Source organism: Triticum aestivum, chromosome 7A (genome assembly GCF_018294505.1).
Source record: "Triticum aestivum cultivar Chinese Spring chromosome 7A, IWGSC CS RefSeq v2.1, whole genome shotgun sequence".
NCBI classification, from domain to species: Eukaryota; Viridiplantae; Streptophyta; class Magnoliopsida; order Poales; family Poaceae; genus Triticum; species Triticum aestivum.
In genome coordinates this window covers 155,590,079-155,596,160 of record NC_057812.1, presented here as the reverse complement: position 1 = coordinate 155,596,160, position 6,082 = coordinate 155,590,079, and positions in this window count along the sequence as shown.

Below are 6,082 nucleotides of genomic sequence, written 5' to 3'. Positions count from 1 at the left end.
TCAATTGCACCATACTCTGCAAGCATCTCCCCATCCGCGTCCGCCATATCTTTGGAATAGGCCGCGACGAGCTAGGAGTGGGCGGCCATCATCTAGGCTTTGGAGGTCTTCATCGTGGCAAAGTATGCCATGCGGGAACAAACGGCTACTCGAACTCTCTCGGTGATTGCCAACTCTTCGGCTGTGGGTTGCATACCGTTGTCGTAGAAGCTTCGTTCGATTTGTGCGGTGACCGCCACGAGCTGGGCATGGACGGTGAGGGAGTCCTGGATTAGGGGGTGTTCGGGTAGCCGGACTATACCTTCAACCGGACTCCTGGACTATGAAGATACAAGATTGAAGACTTCGTCCCGTGTCCGGATGGGACTTTCCTTGGCGTGGAAGGCAAGCTTGGCGATGCGGATATTCAAGATCTCCTACCATTGTAACCGACTTTATGTAACCCTAACCCTATCTGGTGTCTATATAAACCGGAGGGTTGTAGTCCGTAGGCAATCAACTCCATACACAACAATCATACCATAGGCTAGCTTCTAGGGTTTAGCCTCCTTGATCTCGTGGTAGATCTACTCTTGTACTACCCATATCATCAATATTAATCAAGCAGGATTAGGGTATTACCTCCATCGAGAGGGCCCGAACCTGGGTAAAACAAAGTGTTCCCTACCTCCTGTTACCATCCGGCCTAGATGCACAGTTCGGGACCCCCTACCCGAGATCCGCCGGTTTTGACACCGACATTGGTGCTTTCATTGAGAGTTCCTCTGTGTCGTCGCCCTTAGGCCCGATGGCTCCTTGGTCATCAACAACGATACGATCCAGGGTGAGACTTTTCTCCCCGGATAGATCTTCGTCTTTGGCGGCTTCGCTCTGTGGGCCAATTCGCTCGGCCACCTGGAGTAGATCGAAAGCTACGCCCCTGGCCATCAGGTCAGGTTTGGAAGTTTAAACTACACGTCCGACATCCGCGGAGACTTGATCTTCGACGGGTTCGAGCCACGGCCAAGCGCGCCGCACTATCTCGATAGGCATGATATAGCTCTGCCGCCGAACAGTGCTTTGGAGGCTGCATACGCATCGGTTCCGACCCCTAACTCAGAGCCTATTGCGCCAATCGAGGATGAACGGTTGGACGTCACCTCAGGGGCTGCGATCCCGAAAGCGATCGAGCCGAATGCTAGCCCTGCACTCTGCACTACCCGTGACTCCGAGGATCCGGACTCCTCTCCGGACTCCGAACCCCCCGCGCCCCTGCCAATCGAATCCGATTGGGCGCCGATAATGGAGTTCACCGCCGCAGACATCTTTCAGCACTCGCCTTATGGAGATATCCTGAACTCCCTCAAGACTCTCTCCTTATCAGGAGAGCCTCGGCCGAACTACGGTCAGCGAGGATGGGATACGGACGATGAAGAAATTCAAAGCCCACCCACCACCCACTTGGTAGCCCCTGTCGACAATTTAAACGACGTGCTCAAATTCGACTCCGGAGACATTGACAGCATGGATGACGATGCAGGAGATACCGACGAACCAACGCCCATAGGGCATTGGACAGCCACCTCATCTCACAATGTGTACATGGTGGATACCCCTAAAGGAAGCGACAACGAGGAAAAAGGGGATAGGACGGGAGATCGACCCCCCGAAAAGCAATCAAAGCGTCGGCGTAAACACCGACCCAAGCCCTGCCCCGACAAAAACCCAGCCATAGAGCAGGACGAGGCGGTAGACGACGAGCAGGCCTTAGAGCAACCGTCCGAACAGGGCAACACGGATAGAGAAACCGAACATCCCTCCCCCGGCGAAAATGGCATTCCGAACGACCTCACGCCGAATAAACCTATGGAGCAGAAGAATCTCCATGAGAGGCTTGTTGCAACCGCACGCAGCCTAAAGAAGCAGAAGCGGAAGCTAAAAACAGCGGAAGACGCACTCCGGATTAGATGGAGCAAAGTAATCAATACCACAGATAAGTACGGCGACAGTCGCCGCACTAAAAGCTATCCGAAAAGAAAGCTACTACCTGAATTCGACGAAGAGGCCTTAGAGCCCTCGCATTCAAAAAATGAAAAAGCCACACGGTCGGATAGACAACCCCATAAAGCGGCAAGCGGCGCCGCACCTAAATCGGCATGCGACTCACTTAAGGATTCGCATCACGGCCCAGTCAGGTCCATTTATGGGCCAAGAAAGCAAGCTCTCGTAAGCAACGCTATGAAGCCATCATCAGAATCCGGCACACCCAAATACAGGGGCGCCGCACACCCCCTATGTTTCGCTGATGAGGTCCTGGACTATGAATTCCCAGTGGGATTCAAACCCGTAAACATAGAGGCATATGATGGAACAACAGACCCTGGAGTCTGGATCGAGGAATATATCCTCCACATACACATGGCTAGAGGAGATGATCTCCACGCCATAAAATATCTACCCCTTAAGCTTAAAGGGCCAGCCCGACATTGGCTTAAAAGCCTTCCCGAAAACACAATTGGAAGCTGGGAAAAGCTCGAGGATGCTTTTCGAGCAAACTTTCAAGGGACCTATGTCCGCCCTCCGGATGCAGACGATCTTAGTCACATAACTCAACAACCCGGAGAATCAGCTCGGCAGTTCTGGAATAGATTCCTCACTAAAAAGAATCAGATAGTCGACTGTCCGGACGCTGAAGCCTTAGCAGCCTTCAGGCATAACGTCCGAGATGAATGGCTCGCCAGACACCTCGGCCAAGAAAAGCCAAGAGCAATGGCCGCACTAACAAGCCTCATGACCCGCTTTTGTGCAGGGGAGGACAACTGGTTGACAAGGTGCAGCCCAGCGACCCAAGTACATCCAAAACTAGGGATGGAAACGGAAAACCGCGACGCAACAAGGACCATCGCTGGACTAAGGACAAAAGTCCAAAGAGCACGACAGTCAATGCCGGATTCAAAGGCTCACGACAAAAACAGGAAAAAATGCCCCCCCCCAGGATAACAGGGACGATCCATCCAACCTAAATAAAATCTTGGACAGGATATGTCAGATACACAGTACTCCCGGGAAGCCTGCTAACCATACCCATAGAGACTGTTGGGTTTTCAAACAATCCGGCAGACTCAATGCCGAACACAAGGGGCTCGACACACCAAGCGAAGACGAGGACGAACCCCAAAGCAGAGCACTAGGAAACAAAAGAACTTCCCACAAGAAGTAAAAACAGTGAACTCACTTCACATAACAAAATGTGCGGCGCCCGTAAAGGTACGCACCACACGGCCCATCCCCAAAGGGTCCCGCCACTGGTTGTCAAAACCAATCATCTTCAATCAGCTGGATTATTCTAGGAATATCAAGAATGTAGGCTGGACTACCTTGATACTCGATCCAATAATTGGCGGACTCCAGTTTTCAAATGTCCTTATGGACGACGGCAGTGGACTAAACCTGATATATGAGGATACAATCCAGCACATGGGGATAAACCCAGCAAGAATCCGCCGCAGCAAAACCTCCTTTCAAGGGGTAATACCTGGTCCGAACACCCATTGTAGGGGTTTTCTCCGGCTCGAAGTCATATTCGGCTCGGCCGATAACCTCCATCGCGAAAAGCTGACCTTCCATATCGTCCCGTTCTCAAGTCGCTATCAAGCACTACTGGGACGCGAAGCTTTCGCTCGCTTTAACGCAATACCGCATTATGCATCTCTTACGCTTAAGATGCCCGGTCCATGAGGCATCATTTCTTTGAAGGGGAAGCACTAAAGTGCGCCTCCCCAAGTGGAGGACTGTGCGGCCATTTTGACAGCCCCACAGCAAAACGGCCTCACCGGCCAGAAAACTTCGAAATAGGTCATTAAAGACCACGAACGCGGATAGACGAGTTCGGTGCAAAATCATCATTGATGCAGGCCTAGAAGCCATATACCCCCGCACTAGGGGCTCCACTCATATACAATAAGAGACAATAAAGCTCAATATATCTTACTTTATACTTTTTTTATTTTAAACTTTTTTCGGCACGACCCATTTTCAACTCAGTTCCTCTCTTTTACAGATGAACGTCGTGCGGCGCCCATCCAGGATACGGCACAACAGAGACACAGGCGCAGACGTGCAGTAGGGACCTGTCCTAAAGGATTCTTTTTAGATTAAGACCCTGCGTAAACCTTTTTTACAGTCTCTTGTTGCTACACATCCCCTGGTTTTTTCTTTCTAATATAACCAAGGAGGAGGCTGGCGTCTTGGCATGTGGCCACGTTAGAATTTTTGCACGTACCTGGACACTAGGGGCTTTTTTAATAAAGAGTGTCGTTTCGCCCGCACTCATAAAGACCGAACACCTTAGGGAGTGTTCGGCGTCGTGAGTTTTGGCATTATATGCATCAGCTCCGAATCATGTCTTTGGTCAAATGTTGGGTTGCCCGGCTCCTGAGTTCGGCGACCTTACGTTCCGCTCTATCGACTAAGGTAGCACCAGGAGAACTACTACGATTGTGCCCCCGGTTCGGCCGGGCGAGCACCTCAGTAGAGAAAGCCAAAAACTGACTGTCATGATGTAGCGTGAGACTGGTCAGCCACTCGATGACCTATCAGAATCTATCGGATTCCTCCGCTTTAACGAAGGGCCGCTTCCCGGTCAGGCACACACGCGCCCCGAATTCAGACGAGCGCAGTTGCCACCAAGGAGCTACCTAAAGAGTCTCATTGTCAAACACCTATGGCTAAGTGAAAGTGTTAAAGCATTATAGTCCGGTTGCCTGGCCCGCTGCGCTATCACCTCCTTTGTAGGACCAAGACGTTGGGTCAAGTGTGAAAATGCGTCTTCTGCGAGCACCCCCGCACTATGTGCGTGGGGGCTGAAGCCAACGACTGCCATCTTTCAGATTATATATATATATATATATATATATTAAAACGGCCGCATAGGAGGTGTTCCCAATACTTGGAGGCACAAGTATAAAAAAGGCCACTACAGTTTATCAAAATATTACTTTATAATTACATATGCTATCGTAACATAGCATCTTTCGAGCACTGCGTCTCTATTATACGAGCGCCTTCAAGAACTTCCTGAAAATAGTGCTCGGAGGATACTCGGCTTTTGTCCGAATCTCGGGATGCAACAATGGTGGTCTCCATCTCTGCCCAGTATGTCTTAACATGGGCAAGAGCCATCCTAGCGCCCTGTATGCATGCTGGCCTCTTCATTGCATTTATACACGGCACCGCGTCAAGGAATTGCTGCACCAAGCTGAAGTAACTCTTCGGCTCCGATCTTCCCGGCCACAGGTGACCCATGACGTACTTCATGGCGAGTCCAGACAACCTATTCAGTTCGGCCCATTGAGCCAAACGATCATCCACTGCCAGTGGACGCTCTGGATTGTGAAACTGCGACCAGAAAAGCTTTTCCACTTCGCGATCTTTCTGATCTCGAAAGTGTTCGGTCGCATCAGCAGCACTCGCTGCCAAATCCAGATAGGTATCCTCCACGCTCCACATCCGGTCCAACGGAGCAAACTTCGGATCACAAAACTTCCTCCGCAACATAAAGGGCTTTCTAGCCGCAATCTGTTCGGCCAGACGCAGCTCCTCCCTTGCAGCTCTCATCGCAGAGCGAGCATCCTTGGCATCGGCAACGGCCTTCTCTAAGTCCGTCTGTCTCGCTCGGTCTTCTTTCTCAAGAAGTTTGCAATGGTCTGCAGCGCTCTTTAACTTCTCGGCCATCTCGGCCATTTCTTCTTTGCTTCGGCAGTGAGCAGCCTGTTCGGCTTTCAGCTCTTCAAGGGCCTTCCCGGCAACCGCATCGCTTTTTCTGGCTTGCTCCTTAGCTCGGGCAAGTTCTGCCCTAAGATTCTCCACGGCGGCCGTACCATCTGCTTCAAGCATACACATTGTAAGACACTGACATGAAGCTCCTCTTACATGATGCCGCCCGAAGAATTACATACCTTGAGCCTCATCAAGCCGCTTGTTGACAAGCGCGATGTCGGCGTCTGCCACGTCCAGTTGCCGCTTTAGTTTCAGTTCGGCTTGATTCTGGACACCTCGCCACCTACATTCAAAGGCGACATCTTAGACCTGGGATTATGATCCT